The following is a 23,078-nucleotide window of genomic DNA, read 5'->3' on the forward strand; positions in this document are numbered from 1 at the left end:
GAGGTAATATCTCAGTGTGGTTTTGATTTGGATTTCCCTGATGATTAGGGGTGTTGATCATCTTCTCATGTACCTTTTGGCCATCTGTATGTCTTTGAAAAACTGTCTATTCAGATCTTCTGCCCATTTTTATTGGGTTGTTTGGGTTTTTTGCTTTTTGTTTTTTTGTTTTTTTTTGCTAATATGAGTTGTGTAAGTTCTTTATACATTAGCCCCTGATAAGAGGCTAATGTCCAAATTTGCAAATATTTTCTTCAATAAGTTGCCTTTTCACTGTGTTGATGGTTTCCATTGCTGTGCTGATTTACTTTGTACTTTAAACATCAGGTTTTAAATTATTTATTGACCTGTAGGAAAAACACAATTGATAATGTCAACTAAGAGGATTCTGTAACAATGGGAAAGCAAAGTAGGAACATTAATGTGAGCATCATGAGGCACTGCTGTGTTTAGTGAGTAATCATCAGTCATATAGCCCAGGTTTTCTCTCTGTGTCTTCCAGTAAATTCTTAATTGATTCAGAGGATTACTAGATATCTCTATTCCTTATTTTTCTTTCTTGCATAAATGTGGAAAAAATTATGGTCACCATCATGTTTGGTAAAATAGCTATCTAGTTGTTTTGTTCTTATATTTAAACCCATCAGTAGGAAGATTCACTCAGTATTCCCTTAACACATCTGAGTGTTTAATGATTCATTTGATTCAAGAGTGCAAGTAGCAATATGAGTTGTAGCTATCCTACGTATTTTAATTGATACTTTTAACTTTTGACTTTTAAGCTATGAAGCACCTAAATGACTTCAGAGTAATGAATAAATGATTTTTGCCTCCTGTTTTTAGTTGGAATATAGTGATACAATAAAGTATATCCTCAAGTCATAAAAAATGTTCATATTTATTTTCTAGTAGAAAAGTTTATTTTAAAATAGGTTAAAGTTTGATCTCTTTATAGGAACAATACAGTTGCATATACTTCTTTGTGTTAATGACTAAAAGAGGATACTATCACTGTATTATTAATTTCTCCTAATACATAATATAGTATCTATATGATTATGACCTCATGGTCATGATTTTTGTCTTTATGTAGGTCTTCTATGCTTAAGAAGAAAAATTCCCACTCCAAGACTACTGGTGTTAACCAACTGCTCTGCAAATTTGAGGTCTGGGTTAAAAGAGGAGACTATGGATGACATATACTCTAGAATGTATATCATATTATTCAGATAAGCAGAATAATACGTGGAAGTACCCTGAGTAAAATTGCACCCCATAAATCTGTAAGAACACACTGCCAGTTTTAAGAATGATCCATGTTTCATTTCAGGGGTAGTGTGCTTTACAATACAGATTACATACAGGTAGGTAGAGGCAATATGTGCAGTAGCATGGCTCCCAAACCTGGCTCATTGTTGAAATCTCTTGGCATAGCCCTTGCAACCAGTAAAATCAGAAGTTCTAAAAAAAAAAAAGAAGTTCTAGGATATATCCTCAGAATCCTATTTTAGAAATCTTTCTAGTATGGGAGCTACTACTGTATTGGCCAGAAGTCTAAGACTTGAAGTCTAAGAAGAGAAACTAAGGCTAAGTTTGTGGAGTCTCACTTTTCTCATCATTAAAAGGGGGGAAATAACCTGCTACGTAAATTAGAGTAAATCATATGTATAACCTGCTGTGTAGATTAGAGTAAATCATATGTATAACACCTGCCAAAAATTGCTACTCAGAAGATAATCACTATTTTAAAAATTGATGATAGATCTTATAGGGCAAGATGAACTTCAGTCAATTGAACAGGATTTGCCAAGTAGGACTAGACAAGAGTTCAGAAGCTAAGGGTTAAGAAATAATGACAAAGGAAAATAGTGCATGAGGAAGCAGATGAGCAATTCAGTGTGATGCGGGAAGCACCAAAGTGGGCTGCAGAAATAGCGTAGATTGGAGCCATGAAGAGAGTGAGAACCAAATTGCCAAATAATGTTGATGGATCAGATTGGAGAGACAACTAATCCAAAACCTAGGGAGATAGGCCCTGAACTCTAGCTCCAGGAACCAATGCAGAGACTGGGCACCAGGGATCAAAGTCCAAGGAGAACCAGCCACCTACATGAGTGTAGCACACAGTCTAGCATTAGGTTACTGTTGGAGCAGCCTTCTTAGATTTAGGGGATAGGAGCTGGCAGTGAGAAGTTCACAATTATGGATCATGGGTAAGCACAGGCAGTTGGACCATGGTGTCTATGATGTCACAATACTTCCCCATTTGCTTCCCATTCTGTGGATATGAAGAAACTGAACAAAAGAACATGGCAGTTGAAATCCTTCTCATATTTGAAAAGAACACGAAGAGATAGAAGAATATGATGCCACATTTTAGCTAATTAGCATAGTAGGTTTTCTTTCAATGCAATGGTTGGGAAAATGGGGTGGCTTTGGATCTGAGAGAGAAAGGCAAACACTTGCCTTGTGAGGAGAGCATGAACTGGAACATGGAGGTAGGAATGGCAGTGTCCTTTCAGAGAGAAAATTGGTCAACCGACAGTTACTAATAGATTGGAAGTGAAGGAAATGATTGAAAATAGAAAAATTAGAATATTATTGCTATCCTGATTTGGGAGTTGCACTTACTGAAATTTTACTAACTGAAATTTACTAACTGAACTGGCAGATCATAGGAGTATTATATATTAAATTATGCTTTTGTGTTCTTTCTATAATTTTTTGGTGAAGGAAATTTTTTGAGGTTTTGTTACATTGTTCATATGATTTTAACCCTGCTACTTAATTGTATTTCATTGTTGTTTACTCAAAGTGTTTAGGAATGCCATTTAAATGTTTAGCATGACCATTTAAATGCTTTCATAGAGTCTAGGAGCTCTTAGAGATTTGATTCTCTATTACTGCATATCAAAGATATTAATATGCTCCCACATTAAACATTATTTATATTAAATTGGTTTTCAATGCAGTTGAATAGTTTTATATAATGTACTGTTTTGTATACATCTTATTATCAATTAATAACTATGATTTTTTTCATACTTTTTAGCCAATGAGCTTTTTAAGGGTCTTGAAAATCTAGCAAGCCCAAGATGTTGTGCTCTTAATGATTTATGGAAAAATAATTAGTGTAGGAGTGAGATTATTTTACACATGTAGGATACTCTTAGAAAAAAAGTCTTAAGATTCATTATAAAAGAATATAAGAGAATGTTGATCTTTCAAATGTCCTATTTCTCAAAATAATAGGAATTAGTGATTAGTTTTTGGTTTATTTTACATTTATGTGGTTTCTCCCCTAAAGTATCTTGTAAACTTTTTAAAGGCACACTCTCCTTTTTAGACCATATTTTATCCTTAAGATCGGTCCAGTGATTTCTGCTTAGTAAGAGTTTTTAGATTAATTGTTCCTTCAGATCTAACTACCTCCTTTTTCAAAAAAATAAGTTTACTAAACTTTTGCTTATTATTGTAAGTAAAGTTCTTATGGTGGTGCCAACTGGCAGAAATCATGAAAACATGTTACCAATAGATTGATTGTGTAATATTTTAAGAATTTACTGCTGATTTTCTATGTTCTGGCCAACAGAAAAAATATTAAAAGGTCAGCATATGGGTTTTTGTATTAAAAATACCTCAAATTTTACAGTTTTGTATAATATTATTCAGTTTAATGCCAGCATTGAACAATATGTAAGAAAAGAACATCTGCCAATTCATAGACTTGCTAATAAAGTTCTGTTACAAATTAACTGGTTCATTTGTACGTATTTTCTTGTATGAAGACAATTTATCTTATAAACATGGTAAAACATAACATATATATATGTATATATATATATGCAAGATCTAATCTCAGTCTACTTTTTCTTTTCAACTAAGCAAATAGGCTATATAAATCAATTGGTGTTTTCAGGCACTGTGCCACATCTGAGCCTGAGAATTACCTTAGATCTGTAACTTGAGTGGAGGTGTGAAAACAAACCAGTTCACAGCAAGTCTATCGTGAAAAGATCACAGGGACCACTCATTTCATGATTCTGGGCAGATTCAAAAAAATCACTGAGGCTACAACATTGCGTCTTCCTTAGGGTCAACTGAAAAGACAGCATTTATAAAACAGTGGAAGAATGGAATGGGCAAAAAGGGCATAAATGTCCTAAATCATTATTATATAGCAGAACTGATTTTCATTTTGAAATGGAATTTTTTTCTATAACCAATTTGTTGTTTTATTTATTTTTTATTTTTTTAAAGATTTTATTTATTTATTCATGAGAGACAGAGGCAGAGAGAGAGGCAGAAACACAGGCAGAGGGAGAAGCAGGTTCCATGCAGGGAGCCTAATGCAGGACTCGATTCCAGGTCTCCAGGATCACGCCCTGGGCCAAAGGTGGCGCTAAATCGCTGAGCCACTTGGTCTGCCCTGTTATGTTGTTTTAAAGGAAAATTGTATTACCTGCTCAAATGTCATCCATTTGGAAAAATATAGAAAATATCTATAGATACCATTTATATATACCAGTAGGAGAGATTCATTCAAAATTCTATTCTATTATATGGCAAAATTTTATCCTACTATATTTAGGAGCAAGAGAACATTAAAATCATTTAATAGTTTTTGAACTGACAAAAACATATTATGACAAAACAAGCAAACACTTTCAACCAGATTAATTCATTAGAGATTCTTATATGCCTTTTTTTAAAATATATTTTTTTAATTTTTTTATTTATTTATGATAGTCACACACAGAGAGAGAGAGAGAGATCGAGAGAGGCAGAGACATAGGCAGAGGGAGAAGCAGGCTCCATGCACCGGGAGCCCGACGTGGGATTCTATCCCAGGTCTCCGGGATCACACCCTGGGCCAAAGGCAGGCACCAAACTGCTGCACTACCCAGGGATCCCTCTTATATGCCTTTATTCCTGACAAAGAAATACAAGCAAATGAATGTTATAAAGGAAGAAATAGAGCATTTTAATCATAGCTTTTGATATATTTCTTTAGTAGGTTTTGGTTACATCTAAATATTTCTCAATAGGAACAACATAATTCATTAGATTTTTGCCTGAGTATGTGCAAGAAAATATATATTTTTTTATTCCTTGGAGAAAAGGAAAAGAATGAAATAAAAAAATGCAAAAAGAAGCAAGAAAAAAGGTATCTGTGTGGTCTTATAGAATAATGTGATATAGAGGCCTGTGGAGAGAGAGATCCCTATGGACTTGAGAAAGTACTCCTTTCTCCTGAAAAGAGCTTAGTCTAAGTAAAATAAAGACATTCCCAAATATGGAGGCCACAGAGTAGGGTCCCAAAGTATATTTGTTGAGCTTAATTGAATAGCTTAAAATGTATTAGAATATCTGGTTCATGTTTTTATTTTTTTTTAAGTACAGTTAAAGAAATCTGTAGCTGCTGGTCTCCTTTTCCAAAGCCGCTGCCATGGAAACTACCACTTCCATGCAAGTATGACTGTTTTATTCTTATATACTTAGTGAAGTCTTTTGGCCATTTTCAACATGGTGGCTTTTCTTTCCTAAAGATTAAAGCCAAACCCAGACGTAAAAAGTCCTGTGATGAAAAACAAATGTTCGTCAACTACCCGGAATCAACGTTGAATTCTTCTGAGCAAAGGGGAAAGAATTTGAAACTAAGGACTGAAGAATTTTGCTAGACCACTATTTATGGTTGTTTATTTGTGTGCGGGTGCTCTGCTTTGTTGAAAGGAAGATTTCTTCTAGCTACAAGTTAGAATTTTCTAGCAGTAGGCTGGAAAGAATAATGGTAGGGAAGAAAATCTACATTGAAATTTTTCTTGGTAGCTAACTTTCCAGAAGAAGCATGATTTCAGTGAAGGCATTCTAGTCCTTAAGAAACCTTAATTCAGGTCTTAGAAACTTTTGTTAAATAGAGATAAAAATACTTAACCTTTCTTTCTGTGTAGCTATGAAGATTAAGTAAAATAGTATTTTTAAACTAATAATCATAATAATACTAAGAATAACTGTCATGTGCTGAATTGTATTCCTCTCACAATTCATATTTTGAAGCCCTAATCCCACTGCCTTAGAATGACTGTATTTGGAGATAGGGCCTTTAAAGAAGTAATTCAGTTGCGAAATGAGGCTATTAAGGTGGGCCTTAATTCTACTCAACTGGAGTCCTTATAAAAAGAGGAAATTTGGACTCAATAGAGAGACATCAAGCATGCTCCAACAAGAGGAAAGACCATGTGAGGACACTGAGAGAAGATAGCCACTTCAGACTAAACAGAGAGGCCTCAGGAAAAAAAAAATCAAACATGCCGATGCCTTTGTCTTGGACTCTGAGTCTCCAGAACAGTGAGAAAATACATGTCTGTGATATAAGCCACCCAGTCTGTGGTATTTTATTATGGCAGCCCCAGCAAGCTAATATAATAATGAACACAGACTGAGAATTTACTATGGTTTTTATAATTAGTACTATTTCTTGGGAGAACTGCTGAGTTAATCTGGAGAATGAATGAGGAGGATAAAGAGAGCATACTTCCACCTTTACCTATAACTTCCCAGAAGACCAGCTGCAGCTTACGCAATTTATTGTATCAGTATTATTATTGCAAGAACAAAGAGAAACCATCTCTGACAGTAACTGACAGGGTCCTTCACAGTTTATGTTGCTTAGTTCTGAATGGAATTGACTTAATTATCAAATGAAATATGTATATTTTATTAAAGTATTCACCATTTTCCCCATGGACATGTAAATACACAAGGGAAGTTCAGATTTTTTTTTTTCTTTCAAATATTGTGATATTTTGAGCATGGAGTGAATGAAAATGAGCATCCATTCCATAGGATATATTTGTTTAACATATTCTTGCAAGGCATCCTTTATACTGGCCTGACTTAGAAGGTTTACTACCCTTTGCTCCCTGTTTAAGTGTAGGTACAGTCAGTTTTACTTCCTTACATTTTGATATAAATTTCTCTATTCTCATGAATATGGATATGTTTATTCTTTCATTCTTGACAATCAGAAAGAAGTCTGAATCCTAATTCAAAATGCAAATTTAGTCAAAAAGGGGGAACCCACTAAATAAATGCACAATAGTATTATGATGCTCTAAGAATGCCATTAAAATTTCTATTGGTTAAGATTTCTGCACGTATATATATTTACATATGCATATATATCAATTACATATTAGAGATAAGCCATACTGTATGTTTATCTATTATCTATTTTCTATTGTATCCATTTTAACATAGGACATAGATATAGATTAGGTAATGATTAACTCTACAAAAATTAATTTAAATGATAATTCCTTCAATGAGGTCACACATATCTAAGGTTGCAGGTACCAACCTACATGTTGTTTTCACTGATCTTTTCCTTTAAAGATCAAGTAACATTACCATTTACTTTTTAGGCAGTTACTTCACTAATATCTTGGCTCACTTACCTAATAGAGCAAAGAGCAAGAATTGAGAAACCCAATGAAAGGCACATTGACTATAAACTGTGGTAATGCTAGAATTCCTTAAAAAATCAACCAAGTAAGGCTTAGTTATACACGTTACTAATGCCTAGGGACATCTTAAATTTGCAGTATGTGTACCCTAGTTTATCCGAACTTTAATTGAATAAGGCGTACTTTGTAATCTGCTTGTTTTGGTTGCTGTTAGTTTTTTCATGACCCTTCTAGTTTTTTTTCCATGGTCTATTAGTTTTTTATGTTTGTTAAAACACAGGTTTAATCTCAAAATTACATCATTTAAACCAAGGAACAGATGTCTTTCATAGAATATTCTAGTATACTAAAATTGTGGCAATTTTGTGTTGTCTCTACTGTGTAAAATAAATTTTGAAAAACCCCTAAATTCATTTTTTCCTTCTACTCCCATATATTTATTTTAAAATCAGCTATTGTTGCTTATATACCTGGGTAGGATAGTAATTTTTGTGTGTTAAAGAGTTGGAGAAAAAATTAAATATTTTTGGCTTGGGATTGGAATAAACTATTTGGAAATATAAATCAGTATAAACAAATATTTTAAGATCTTCTAGGTATTTAATGCATAATAGAATTGTAGTAGTATTTGTTGGATGAATAAATGAGCACTAATTTTAAATGTAACTATCATAATTTAGACAAATCCCAGATTTTCAGTTTATCATTTTTAAACAATCATATATGGGGCCTACCACATTTAAACATGTTTTGTCTGGTAGATTTTTTTTTCAATTAATAGCTTATTTGTAATATCGTGGTGAATGTAGCAGTTTGTTGAGAAAAAAAAAAGTTTCTCTTTTTTAAGATTTTTTTTTTATTTGGGAGAGAAAGACAGAGAAAGCATGGGGGTTGGAGGAGGAGACAAGAGAGAAGGAAAGAGAATCTTAAGCAGACTTCATGCTGAGTGCAGAGCTGGGCACAGGGGCTTGATTACATGACCCTGAGATCACCAACTGAGCAGAAACCAAGAGTCTCATGTTTAATTGACTGTGCCACCCAGGCATCTGAGAAAAAAGTTTTGAAAACTACTCAAAAGTAGTTGAGTCACACACTGTGACTTGTATCTACATTCCATATGAAAACAGATAAACTTCACTCTTATTGAAAATATTTGCCTTGAGGATCTAAGAACACTGGATCTGCCATTCTTGATCTGTTCATTCTGAGTCTACTAGCTAATGACAGTAATTGTGGTGGTCATATGGAAGAGTGTGTTTTTTCTTTCTTGACCCCATCCTCAAAAGTAGAAAACTAGGGGATCCCTGGGTGGCTCAGTGGTTTAGCGCCTGCCTTCGGCGCAGGGCATGGTCCTGGAGTCCCGGGATCAAGTCCCACATCAGTCTCCCTGCATGGAGCCTGCTTCTCCCTCTGCCTGTGTTTCTGCCTCTCCCTCTATCTGTGTCTCCAGTATTCCTGATGAACATGGATGCAAAAATTCTCAACAAGATACTAGCCAATAGGATACAACAATACATTAAGAAAATTATTCACCATGACCAAGTAGAATTTATTCCCGGGACACAAGGCTGGTTCAACACTCGTAACAATCAATGTGATTCATCATATCAGCAAGAGAAAAACCAAGAACCATATGATCCTCTCAATAGATGCAGAGAAAACATTTGACAAAATACAGCATCCATTCCTGATCAAAACTCTTCAGAGTGTAGGGATAGAGGGAACATTCCTCAACATCTTAAAAGCCATCTATGAAAAACCCACAGGAAATATGTCTCCCATGAATAAATAAAGTAAAATCTTAAAAAAAAATAAAGTAGAAAACTTGCTTCAAATTCCTTCCTTTCTCCATCTCTTCCTTCCTTTCTCTTTTTTCCTAGACAGCATATACGAATATCATTTTATAGATTCATCATTGTTATAAATACATACACAAAAACATTATTTATAAGAAATGTTTTGTTTTAATATATTGAAAGCTTTCTGATACAAACAATTGTTTCTTATTAATTTTGTTCCCTTTGTGTGTCTATTACAGGGTTCAGAATTAAAAGCAGATACTAATATCTGTTGAATGAATCACTGGCCTGAATATCCTTCTGAGATGAAGTATTCCATTATTAGCTGTATGTGGTAATGCTTAATTTGTTTTAAATTTATGCCTTCAAATTTTTAAGCATAATTCCCTAACCCAATATTCTAGAATTAGGTAACATACCCTATAAGTACTATTTATGTGTTTTTAGGAAATCCATAAATATTTGACTCTATCTGGAATTGATCATATTAAATTTCTTCTATTAAGAAAAATGGGCAAAGATTGAGTGTAGTTGTGGAAAAATAGAAATGCTATTTGTAGACCTTAATTTGCAGTTTGACAGATGTACATCCTAAGGATAAAATGTGGTACTGCACTTTATGAACATGTTAAATACTTGAAATAATAAGTTGCATATATATGCGACAATTCCTAGAGCTAGTTGATATGTGGTTAATTAATGAGAAGAATGGTGCAGATAGTAGTAAGTGCCCTAGGAGTTCAAATGCTATAGTCTGGAGAGGTAAGAAAATTTTCACTGAAGGAGGTGGGACTGAGAAAAGTTGTGAAAAATGCTTAGAAGCTGATGGGACGTTATATGGTTCAAATTCCTGGGAAGTTGCTACCAGCCTGGGAATACTATCAACTACCCCTAGCCTTGAAGCCATGGAGTCTTTGACTATCCATGGTCAAATTCTTTCGAGCCTTGTGGGACTCTTATCTAACAAGCTTCCATATCACTGAGGGTAGTGTTTCTGTTCAGATTAATAGTTCTCGTTGCCCTTCTTTCTCCAAGACATAGATCAACGCTATCATATGTCATATCCCTGTTTAGCTCAGTCATAACTAGAAATTTGATTACAAGACATTCATGTTCACAAAAACACAAAACTCCATGCTGGTCTGACCAGCTCTTAATTTTCCTCCTACTCCCATCCTATTTTCCTTTAAAACTTTTGTTCTTTATCAGAAAACTACCATATATGTTCGATCTCTTCTAGGAACATTCTTTATATTATTGTCTTATCCAAAAAACTGCCTGTCCCTTTATACTGTTAGCTTTAATGTGGGCCTCTCAAAATAAGGCTGCTTTGTTCTTTCTCATACTAAATGAGGTATAAGAGGTTGGGTTGGTGTCCTCTTTTATTTCTGTTTCCACTACTTCCTCTTTATTCCCCCTCCTTCAGACACCTACTACTGTTCTTGAGGTTCATGCCACTTGATTATATCCCTCCTCCATTTTTTTCTGTTATTCTTATCTATTTGCCTACCTACTAAAGCTCTTTTATTCAAGAGTATAGATTCCTAAATCCTGTGTATTTGTGACTTCAGTATCCACATAAATAAATCATTCAGAATGCTACCTTTTGGGTTTTTTGGTCTTATCTTCAAATTTCTTTTTATTTCTCTTGGACAGCCATTTTTATACTGTTTTTTGTTTTTTGTTTTTTGTTTTTTTCAGCCCAGAAAATATAACACTTCTGTAACCTTGGTTTTAAATATCTCGTTTTCCCATACCACCATCTATTTTTCTGACACTTTTATTCAAGTTTCTCTATTGTCACAATTCTTCAAATATATTAAGACTGTAGACTCTACCTACATCTTTTTAGTGGTCAATATATGTCAATATGTCAAAATACCTTATTGAAAAAAATAAAGTCAAATATTTTCCATATGGTTGGTTCATGGAATTTGTGAGAAGTGATATTTTTTCTTTTTTTTTAGTGCATAGTCATCAATTGTTAGATACCACTTATTTTGCTGATGCCTCACTTCTAACAAATGAAAATTTAGTTATACTATCTTTTAAATTGCATAAATAACTTTTAACAGTTATTACAGTAATCTTAAAATCTGTATAATTAAATAAAATCAGGGTGCCTGTGGCTCAGTCACATAAGCATCTGCCTTCAGCTCAGGTCATGAAGAGGGGAGGGGTTACGGGTAGAGTTCCTGGGATTGAACTCTGCCTCAGGCTCACCACTCAGCAGGGAGTCTGCTTCTCCTTCTCCCTCTGCCCTTCCTCCCATTCAAACTCTCCATTTCTCTCTCAAATAAATAAATTATTTTTAAAAAGTTGTAATTAGGGATGCCTAGGTGGCTCAGTGGTTGAGCGTCTGCCTTTGGCTCAGGGCGTAATCCCAATTTGGGAATCAAGTCCCACATCCAGCTCCCTGTAAGGAACCTACTTCTCCCTCTGCCTATGTCTCTGCCTCTCTCTCTCTCTGTGTCTCTCATGAATAAATAAATAAAATCTTTTTAAAAATTGTAATTATGTTTAGGAAAAGAAAATAAGAACCTAGAAACCTCTATACAGAAAAACAAAAAAGAATACTTTTAATATTGCATTTGTCCTGCTGAGCTCAATTATAATAATGTGTATGAAAATAAATTATATAATTTATACAAAATACAATAAACATTATTATTGCTATTATTTAGGTCAAGAAGAAATGCAAACTTAGGTAAATTAAAATAGAAGTTGAATAATTTAGCATATTAAATATATAAATCATATTTACTGGCATGGTTGTGTGTGTACGCATGCATGTGTATGTGTGTGGGGTGTGCGTTTGTGTACTGTTTATTTATTTATTTTAGAGAAAGAGAGAGCATCAGCAGGGGTAGGGCCAAAGGAAGAGAGAGAATCTTAAGCAGGCTCCACTCTAAGCTGGACTCAGGGCTCCATCTCAGGACTCTGAGGTCATGACCTGAACGAAAATCTAGTCAGACACTTAACCAACTGTGCCCGCCCCCCAGGCACCCTTTCTTTGCCTCTTAAATATAAATATACTTTTCCTAGGTGATCTCCTCATTTGGCATAGATATAAATTCAATACTTATTCTGATGACTCTCAAATGTTTATACTTATCCCTAGGTTCTTGAACTTGTATTTCGAACTACTTATCTGACACCACAATTCAATTCTTTATATACCTTTCAACATACCTATTATAAAAGCAGAAACTCATGATTTTCCAATTTTAGTGTATGTGCTGCTGAAGTGAGCACAGAAACTCATGATTTTCCACCCTAATCTCCTCCTTAAACTCCTCTCCTTTGTCACCCTAGCAAATGGCAGCAAAATCCATCTAGCTGTTTCTTGTGTTCCCAACCTTTCAGTAAATTCTGATTACTGTATCCTTACATTATTCTCCAAATCTGTTTACTCTCCATCTCCACTTTTTTTTTTTTTTTTTTTTTTTAATCTCAGTTCAGTTTACTATTCTTTCTTGCCTGGAAAATAGCTTACTAATTTGTTTCTTTAGGTCTGCTATTATCCCTTTCATATCATTCCCACAAAACAGCAAGTACGATTTTAAATTAAATCTGATTATACCATTCCTCTGCTTAAAACCCATCAATGTCTTCTAATTTTACTAAGAATATCAAGCAGCCTCATTTTCATGAGCCACAGATCACACACATTCCAGTCCCTGCCTACTTCTTTAAATCCATTGCAGGCCCCTCCTGAAATGGTTCACTATGTTGTTGATAGTCTTTCCTTTTAAAAGTTTAATGAGCCCATCGAGTTTTTTTCCAACCAGATTATTTGTAGTCCTTGTTGCTTCAGCATGGAAGTCTTCTTTTGGTAGGTTTCAATGTCAATGCCATTAAAGTTGCATTTTTGTCTTTCTTATTCATTGTTGATTTCCCAGAACCTAGAATGATACCTGTTACACTTTAGGTGTTCCATATGCATTGGTGAATTAAATGCATGATTACATTTCATCCCTAAGGTCTTCCCTTAGGGAAGTGAACTTAAAGTGATTCATTTCCTTTCCTCAGATGGGCTTTTCCTAAATACTGTTTTTAAGGTTCTTCCCCATCAAGATTAAATTGCACTTTATCCCTTATCGTTTGAATGATATCCCATACCATTTTAATTTCCTTCACAACAGTTTTTATAATCTGCAATTATCTTACTGACTTATTTCTTTGCTTATTGTCTACATCCATCAGTAAAATACAAAATCAGTGAGGGCATCTCCTGTTTTGTTTACACTGAAACTTTAATGCCCAAGACACTATCTGTACACATTAATCCTATATCATAAACCCCAGTAAATATTATGAAACAAAATTAACAAATAAATAAATGAACAAAATGAACAATATAGAAAAAATTCTGAGGAAAAAATTAGGGAAGGTGAAGTCAAAGTGATAAACAAAGCTTAGCAAGTAAATATAAATGATATGCTGTTTACCTTGTTAAGATTATTTTCTAAAAATGCCAAATTGCACAGGTTCTTTTTTTTTTTTTTTTTTTTTAATTTTTATTTATTTATGATAGTCACACACAGAGAGAGAGAGGCAGAGACACAGGCAGAGGGAGAAGCAGGCTCCATGCACCGGGAGCCTGACGTGGGATTCGATCCTGGGTCTTCAGGATCGTGCCCTGGGCCAAAGGCAGGTGCCAAACCGCTGCGCCACCCACGGATCCCTGCACAGGTTCTTATATTAACTCATCTGGAGAGTATAATTTGCTCTTCCCCTGTCTTTCTTCTCCTTGTTCTGAGCCAATTTCCTATCCATGACAAATGTTCCTCTAACCCCTGGTCATCTTGGTAGAATTTGTTTTGCAGTCTTTGATGTGGAAATTTTCAGTGGTTTTTGGAAATTTAAATAGCTTAGATTAGTCAGACAGTTTTCCTCTTGATAAGCCAGGAAGGTATTTCCCCTCTGAATTTTATCAAAATGTTTCATATGTTTGAACTTGATTCATAGCTGTCCCTATGGTTTCTATGGTTGTCAAACATTTCTACAAAAAATATTATCTACCATGGTTTTGAGTCTTTTGTGTAAGATATAATCCACTTATCAAGAAATGCACAAAATATGAATGTAGAGATCAATGATTATCCGCTTTCCAGATTAAGAAAAAGAAAATTACAAGCAATAAGAAAAATAGAAGGAAAATTACCAGCACTGCAGAGTACCTAACCCCTCAGCATTTCCTATTTCTATCCTTTCCCTCCTTCACTATAGTTTGGTTTGATTTAAAATTTATATAAATGGAATCATAAAATATGTATTTTTTGTGCCTGACTTGTTTCTCACAATGCTATGCCTCTAAGATTCACCTGTGTTGTTATGAGTAGTAATATTTTATTCTTTGTCATTGCTGGTTTTTGTTACGCTGGACAGAAGTATCACAATTTATCTCTTCCTTTCACCGTTGATGGAAATTGGATTTGTTTCCAGTTTTTAGCTCTTGTAAATAATGCTGAAAGTTCTCCTACATGCCTCTTGAGATACATGTGCAAGCATTTCTACTGGGAATATCTTAGTAATGGAACTGCTATCTTATAAGGAATGTTTGTGTGCAGTTTTAGAAGATACTACTGAATAGATTTATAAATTCTTGGTATCAATTTAACATTAGCCAACAGAATATGAGAATTAGTTGCTCCGTGCCCTTGCCATATCTTGGTACTAAAAGTCTTTTTGATTTTACCCATTCTAGTGGGTGTGCAATAGTGACTTATTATATTTTAATTTAATTTTCCTGATGATTAGTATGTTCCACAAATTTTCATAGGTTGTCATTTGACTCTGTCTCTTGACCTTTTTTTCAGTTATGTGTTTTATTCCTTATTAATTTCATATGTATGTTTCATTTGTCCTGCATATAAGCCGTTTCTCAGTCATATGTGTTGTAAATACATTTGCTCCTTTCTTTGACTTCTTTTTTAACTTTCTTGATGCCATTTTTTGATGAACACAATTCCTACATATTAAAGTGAACTGATTTATCACTTTATCCCTCGTTGTTAAAACTTTTTGCTTCCTGTGTAAGAAAGTTCTACTCAGCTCAAGATTGTGACTGTATGATTTTATATTCTTATCAAACTATGCTGATTTCCTTTTCATATTTATATCTACATTCTATTTGAAATTGTTTTTTTTGTGTGTGTGTGGTGTGAGGTAGGGGTTAAAATTCAATTTTTTTCCACAGAGTACCCAATTACACAAGTACCGTTTATGGAAAAGTCCATCCTTTCTCCGCTGTGCTATAGGGTCACTGTGACAAAAATCAAATGTGTATATTTATAGTCTCTCTGTTCTGTTCAATTGTCCTATTTTTCTATGCTTTGTGCCAATACAACATGGTGTAAGTTATTCCAGCTTTATAGTGTTTTGATTTCAGTAGAAAAAATTCCACCTTATTTTCCTTCAAAAGTGTTTTAACTATTCTTTTCTTTTAATACTGTTTTTTAAAGATTTTATTTATTTATTAATGAGAGAGAGAGAGAGCGGCAGAGGGAGAAGCAGGCTTCATGTAGGGAGCCCGATGTGGGACTCGATCCTGGATCTCCAGGATCAGGCCCTGAGCTGAAGATAGTGCTAAACAGCTGAGCCACCCGGGCTGCCCTATACTTTTTTTTTTAGAGCAGTTTAGGTTTACAACAAAATTGAGAGGAAAATAGGTTTCTCATATCATCCCACCCCACACATGCATAGCCCCTCGTGTTATCTACATCACTCACCAGAATAATATATATATATTTTATTTATTTATTTATTTATTTATTTATTTATTTAATTATTTATTTTACCAAGAATGAACTTAAAGTGATTCATTATAATCATCCAAAGTCCATAGTTTATCTTAAGGTTCACTCTTGGTGTTGTACATTCAGTCAGTTTGGACAAATGTATACTGACATACACTCATCATTATAATATTACACAGAGTATTTTCACTGTCTTAAGAATTCTTTATGCTCTGCCTACTAATCTATTCCTTCCCTTCCCCACCTTGGGAATCACTGATTCTTTTATTATCTCCATAGTTTTGTTATTCCAGAACGTCATATAGTTGAAATCATATAATATGTCACCTTCTCAGATTGGCTTTTTTCATTTAGTAATATGTATTTAAAATTCCTGCATGCCTTTTCATGGCTTGATAGCTCATTTATTTTTAGCACTGAATAATATTTTGTCATCTGGATACACCACAGTTTATCTACTGAAGGATAATCTTGGCTGCTTCCAAGTTTTCGTAATTATAAATAAATCTATTTTAAGTATCCATGTGCAAGTTTTTGTGTGGAGATATGTTTTTGACTCCTTTTGGGTAAAGAACAAGGAGAATGTATTTTCATTGCTTTATTGAGTGTGATTGAGATCCTAGGTTGGAAATAGGAGGAAAAAATTTAGCAAAGTAAATTTACCATTAAAGTTCAAAGAATGCCTGTAATTATTTTATTTGTGCAGGCTACCCCTTGCCATGCACACATCTCTAATTCTTGCACTGAATTTGAATGTTTAGATTAAGTATAAAAACAAGTCATATTTAAGTCTCTCTTTACCTTTGTCTACTTCAGAGTAAAGTTTCATTCTTCATTTTGTCTACTTCAGAGTAAAGTTTCATTCTTCATTTTTATCCAAACAATAAGTAACTTTTGACTGCTACCTATGACACAAGCATTATTCTACATGATGAAGATATAGCAATGACCAAAACAAAGTAAAATCCTTGCCTTCATGGAGTTCACATTCCAGGAGAAAATATGCCAATCTCATCAATAATGTTTTTTTATCAGAATATTTTTCCTGGGAACCCTGTACCTTATAGACTGGTGGGGCTTCAGTGCCAGGAAAAGTTTATGATACAGGGGATTGGGCCCCTCCTTCAGAGTCCAGGACCTGAGTTAATAATAAGACTAGATAGAACCTGAGGAGTCTGTCCTGTGTGAGTCTTCATTTTTACCATAAGGATTAACAAGACTAAATTCACAAGATTGTCAAGGGAATTAAATTAGATGATGCACGTGAAAAAATCATTTACAAATTTAAAAATTATATATATATTTATAAATCAACTTAGATCAACGTCTTTATAAAATTGACACTTTCAATATTATCATAGCATTTCTTTTCATTTTGTATATATTACTCAGCCATTAGAAATGACAAATACCCACCATTTGCTATCTTTTAAAATTTCTGTCCATGAAGATTAACAATTTTCTGTGTGGGGATATTGCACATATTTTGTACATTTATTTTGAGTATTTGTAATTTTTATGCTGTGCAAGTGGCATCTTTACATATTTTTAAAAATCATGTGGTTGTTTTTGAAACATAAATACAACTATTTCTTTATGGCTAAAAATCCCCTTTTTGAAAGTATAATTGTAGGCAAGTTTGGAACTATGTAAACAAGAAAGGTAATGCTGAATATATTGAGGATAAAATTCACATAGTTTTTTATGTTGTTTATGAATCATTCATTCATTCAAATATAATGACTACCTTTCATTTGCCATGAGAGTCAAGTGAGGATATAAAATAGTCCTGATATAATGTAATTATTTTGCAACAGAGGTATATATACAAAATACCCCCCCTCTATCTCTATCTCTATCTATATCTGTATCTATATATATAAATTATATATGTATCACTTTAAAGTATACATGCATATAAATCACTCAAGGGAGAAGCTGAAAAAAAATATCCTTAACTTTACATGGCCATATTTTTAAAATACAATCCATTTATCCACTATTTTCAAATTAGTGAAAAATACTTTAACTCCTTTTTGCATTTATGAGAAATTCTTCATTTATTTTTTAAACATTTTATTTTATTTTTTAAAATATTTTATTTATTTATTCATGAGAGACACAGAGAGAGAGAGAGAGAGAGAGAGAGGCAGAGAGAGAGGCAGGCTCCATGCAGGAAGCCTGACGTGGGACTCCATCCGGGGTCTCCAGGATCAGGTCCTGGGCCGAAGGCGGCGCTAAACCGCTGAGCCACCGGGCTGCCCCAAATTCTTCATTTATGCTGTACTATTAAACCTTGATTTCATTCTTTCCTGGTAATTCCTGGAAATTTCTGCTCCGCAGAGTATTTCCTGCATTCACAGGGACTTTTTAAATTTTTATTTTTTGCAAGAATTTTTGAAAGCTATCTTTTTACTTAGAGTTGAGAATCTTGAAGTGTCTCCTTGAAGATTCAGATTTTGTTTGTGTGGAAAAAGAAGAGAACAGGAAGAAGGAATCAACCTAATCCCATTGTGGAAAGGCTACTGTTTAATCTTCCTCTCCTCTTAAAAATAATAATGCAAATCCCCACACAAGCAAATTATTTTTTCACTTTGACCTTGAACGCATCATGTATTATCTATCACTCATTAACATTATTTGTCATCCTAGAACATTTTATAGTAACACTTACATTTGGTCAACTTCCTCTAGTAAAGATTTTATTATGTTTTTATCAAGATTGTTTTACTAATATGGCAGACACTGTGTCTACAAGTACAGAGATAGAATGCCTCAAACTTTTTTCTATAGGCACACAGGATGAAAGGCTGACCACCTCCATTCAGCCGAGAATTGATTTAGGAGAGGACTGTGTTGGAGTCTAAGGTATGGCTAAGTTCACTTCTGGTTTCAAACATCTCAAAAAGTAAGAATTCCAGTGTGCTGTTGTAGGCCTTTCTTGCTAGTGGGAATTTATTCTTTTTTTTTAATTGAAGCATAGTTGACACACAATATTACATTAGTTTCAGGTGTACAACATAGTGATTTGACAACTATGTATGTTATGCTATGCTCACCAGGTGTGTAGCTACCATCTGTCATCATGCAATGCTATTATAATACCACTGACTATGTTCCCTATTTTGTGCCTTTTATTTCTGTGAATTATTCATTTCATAACTGGAAGCCTGTGCCTCTGATTCCCCTTCACCCACTTGCCCATCCCCCATCCAACTCCCTGCTGGCAGTTAACCATTACTTTGTTCTCTGTATTTATGGGTATGTTTCTACTTTTTAAATTTGTGTTTTTTTTTTTTAATTCCACATGTAAGTGTAACTCCATGGTATTTTTCTTGCTCTATCTGACTTATTTCACTTAGCATAATACCCTCTGGGTCCATCCATGTTGTTTCAAATGGCAAGATCTCATTCCTTTTTATAGCTACGTAACATTCCATTGTGTATAGATATACACCACACACAAACACACACACACACACACACACCCCATATTTTCTTTTTCCTTTATCCATTCATCTCTCAGTGGATACCTAGTTCACTTCCCTACTTCAGCTATTGTAAATAATGCAGCAATGTACATAGAGATGCAAACACCTCTTTGAATTAGAGGTTTAGTTTTCTTTGGGTAAGTACCCAGTAGTGGAATAACTGGATCATTTGGTAATTCAATTTTTAATTTTTTGAGGAACCTCTATACTGTTTTCACAGTGGCTGCACCAATTTACATTCCCACCAACAGTGCATGAGTATTCCTTTTTCTCCACATCCTCACCAACACTTCTTATTTCTTGTCTTTTTGATATTAGCTATCATCTGACAGGTGGAAGGTAATCTCTTATTGTGGTTTTGATTTTCTTTTCCTTGATGATTAGTGCTGTTGAGCATCTTTTAATATATCTGTTGGCCATCTTTCTGCTGTCTTTGGAAAAACATCTTTTCAGTCTTCTGCCTATTTGATTTTTTTGGTGTTGAGTTGTATAAGTTCTTTACATATTTTGGAGATTAATCTCTTATTGGATATGCCATTTGCAAATATCTTCTCCCGTTGAGTACATTGACTTTTCACTTTTTTTATGGCCTCCTCTTCTGCGCAAAACCTTTTTATTTTGATGCAGGCACAATAGTTTATTTTTGATTTGGGTGGGGTTTTTTTGCCTGAGGAGTCATGTCTAGAAAAATGTTGTTAAGGCTAATATCAAAATGATAATTGCCATATTTTTTAGGAGTTTTATGATTCTTAAGTCTCACATTTAAGTCTTTAATCCATTTCTAGTTTATTTTTGTGTATGGCAAGAAACTGAAGGGTTTTGATGGATATAGTACAAAGAAAGTTTTATTCTTAAGTGAACTTACATTTTCTTGGATATATAGATAAGTAGTAATTGAGGTGAAAAACTCTCTTTTTTCCCCCCTTTATGCCGGGGGGTGGGGGAGATGTATGCCAATGCAGGTGTCTCTTTGCCACTGCTGTGCTATTGATAGGTTTGTTAACACAGTCTCACCAGGGACAAAGCATTTTGTACATGGAACAGAGATACTTTAATACTACTAGTTGAGTTTTCTGGGATTTCTAACACTTCCAGTTATATATAAAGGTATTTATCTGCCCTATGTAGGAATATTAATAGCAGTGGAATTAAACAACCATTGTTAGAATTTTTTTTTTTGAGAATATCTTTTGTTTTACTGAACTTCATTACAGAGGTTTCTTGCTTTATTGCCATTACTTTTTTAGGTTAATATATATTTGCACTCTGGTCAAAGGTAGCGAATGAGTTCCAAATTATATACAAACATCCAATGGGTAATATAAAGTATTTCAAGACAGCCTCTTGGGAAATGGTATTTACTGTTATAGACTATTTATATTCCCCCAAACTCATAGGTTGAAACCCCATCCTTTTTCTCTTATGTGATGGTATGAAGAGGTGGGTCCTTTGAGAAATAATTAAGATTAAATGAGGTCATGAAGGTGGAAAACTCATGAATGGATTAGTGCCTTTATAGAGTCATGACAGAGTTTGCTTCTTCTCTCTGTTCTCCACCATGTGAGAACACAGCAAAAAGCTGGTAGTCTATAATCCAGAAGAGGGCTCTCACCAGAACTCAAGCATACTGGCTACCTGATCTTGAACTTTCAGCCACCAGAACTGTGGGAAATAAACTACTTTTGTTTATAAGCTACCCAATACTTTTGTTATAGCAGCCTAAATGGACTAAGATATTTATTTGCCTTTTACTTAGCTATATTATGCCTGTTGTTATAAAACTGGGGAAAATATTCTTAATAAGTAATTCAGTGCATTTGAAGAGCAGTGTTATTTATCAGTTTCTTTTCATGTTTGAAATTGTCTTACATCTACCTTGATCAACATAAGTCAATGTTCTGTGGCCTAAGTATAGGCATAGTACACACCTGTTGTGGTATATACAGCAGGTGGGTCTGTACATGATGCAAGGTTCTATCTAGAAAGCTAAGAGTCATTGTGGATGTTTCCTCCAACCTCACACTACAGATGTGAACTGAAGTGAAGTGACTTGCCAAGGTCATGAGTATACTCAATGACAGTATACCCAAGCACAATATCATAAACACCAAAGTAATGTTTCTTCACAGTATCTTTGGTGTGAAGCTATAAAGAATTGCATAGGGGATGACAGGAGCAGATGACATTAATCTTTTTTTTAAATAATAAATTTATTTTTTATTGGTGTTCAATTTGCCAACATACAGAATAACACCCAGTGCTCATCCCGTCAAGTGCCCCCCTCAGTGCCCGTCACCCATTCACCCCCACCCCCGCCCTCCTCCCCTTCCATCACCCTTAGTTCGTTTCCCAGAGTTAGGAGTCTTCATGTTCTGAGATGACATTAATCTTGATGTAATTCTCTATTTATATGACAGTTGATTCCACTAAGAAATAAAGAGTGGTACCTGTATTATTATTAGAAGTTGTGTGATTTGTATTTCTTAAATACGTAGTTTTCCCCCCCTCATAATCAGGTACCTTTTACTGTCTAAGAATTGTAGAAATAAAGAGGAAAATGTACAATAACTTATAAAATAAGTGGTGATAATTTGGTAAAAATGTATCCTGTACTTCATTTAAGCATTACTCCATTAGATAACATATAAAAACAAGAGAAGTACAATAAACCATCTGGGTTGAGGACTGTAGGAGGAGACTTGGTTGGAAGCTTATACATTAAATGAAAATATTTGTACTAAAAGAGCTTGATTTTTGTATGCATGGTGGCAGGCAATTAGTTTCTTGGCTGTGCTAACTCATGTTTTTTAATTCAAAGCTAAATATCTGGCATTCAAAAGCACTCTTAAAAATGCAATATGTAGATGAGTCTACTTAGAATACAGCAAACTAAGGGCACTGGGTAAGTTATGAAAAATCTATGTTTGTGAACCACCCTGACTTCTTTCCCTGCCCAAAACTCCCTCCATCCTCTAATGTATTTCTGTAAGGGAATTATTTTCAAGCAATCATTTAATGAGGGGTTACTATGTGGTAGATATTGTACTAGGTGACTTATATAGATTATTACATTTAATTCTCAAAACAAACAAACAAACACAGAGAGAAAGTTGGTTGGACCTGCCATGAAGCCTTTTCTTGATGTAGAACCCACTTAGAACTGACAACTCAAACCTGGTATATGTTGTTCCATTATCTTTGTTAGATTAAAAAATAGGTTGAGTCAACAGCTATAAACTAGCAACTGGAGACTACAGTGATTTTTCATAATCCTCAATGGCAGATTAAGTTTGTGGTAATGCTCAGTCTCTAAGACCTATCAAACTTCTATACCAGCTAAACAGATTTTGAAATGGACATGTGGTATAAATAACTTCTCCTGTTAAAAATATTTTGTTATGGTGCTAATTTTTTCATTTGACCCAGGAATGTGGCATCACTTTTGAATTGCTGTACTTTGAGGAGGGTGGGGAGAGAAAGAGAGGAGGTGAAGCTTTACTGAAAGCAGAGAAAATAGCTATATGGAAAGGGCCATCTGACGGAAGTTGGGACCTTCAGTGA

General features: G+C 34.3%; 1 long non-coding RNA gene across 6 annotated transcripts in view; it reads left to right on the plus strand.

The window, feature by feature from the left end:
- Positions 1-638: 638 nt before the first annotated feature.
- LOC144303996 (uncharacterized) overlaps positions 639-23,078 on the plus strand; it is a 118,195-nt gene continuing 95,755 nt past the window's right edge. The window contains exons 1-4 of one of the 6 annotated variants that reach the window (XR_013370965.1): positions 639-2,498; positions 5,404-5,473; positions 9,505-9,592; positions 18,820-18,894. This is a non-coding gene — a long non-coding RNA (uncharacterized LOC144303996). Of the gene's footprint in view, positions 2,499-5,398; positions 5,474-9,504; positions 9,600-18,819; positions 18,895-23,078 lie in introns of all 6 variants that reach the window. The other 5 variants (XR_013370964.1, XR_013370967.1, XR_013370963.1 and 2 more) reach the window with 5 other exon arrangements.

The sequence above is a fragment of the Canis aureus genome, chromosome 33, assembly GCF_053574225.1.
Source record: "Canis aureus isolate CA01 chromosome 33, VMU_Caureus_v.1.0, whole genome shotgun sequence".
In the NCBI taxonomy this organism is placed as follows: domain Eukaryota; kingdom Metazoa; phylum Chordata; class Mammalia; order Carnivora; family Canidae; genus Canis; species Canis aureus.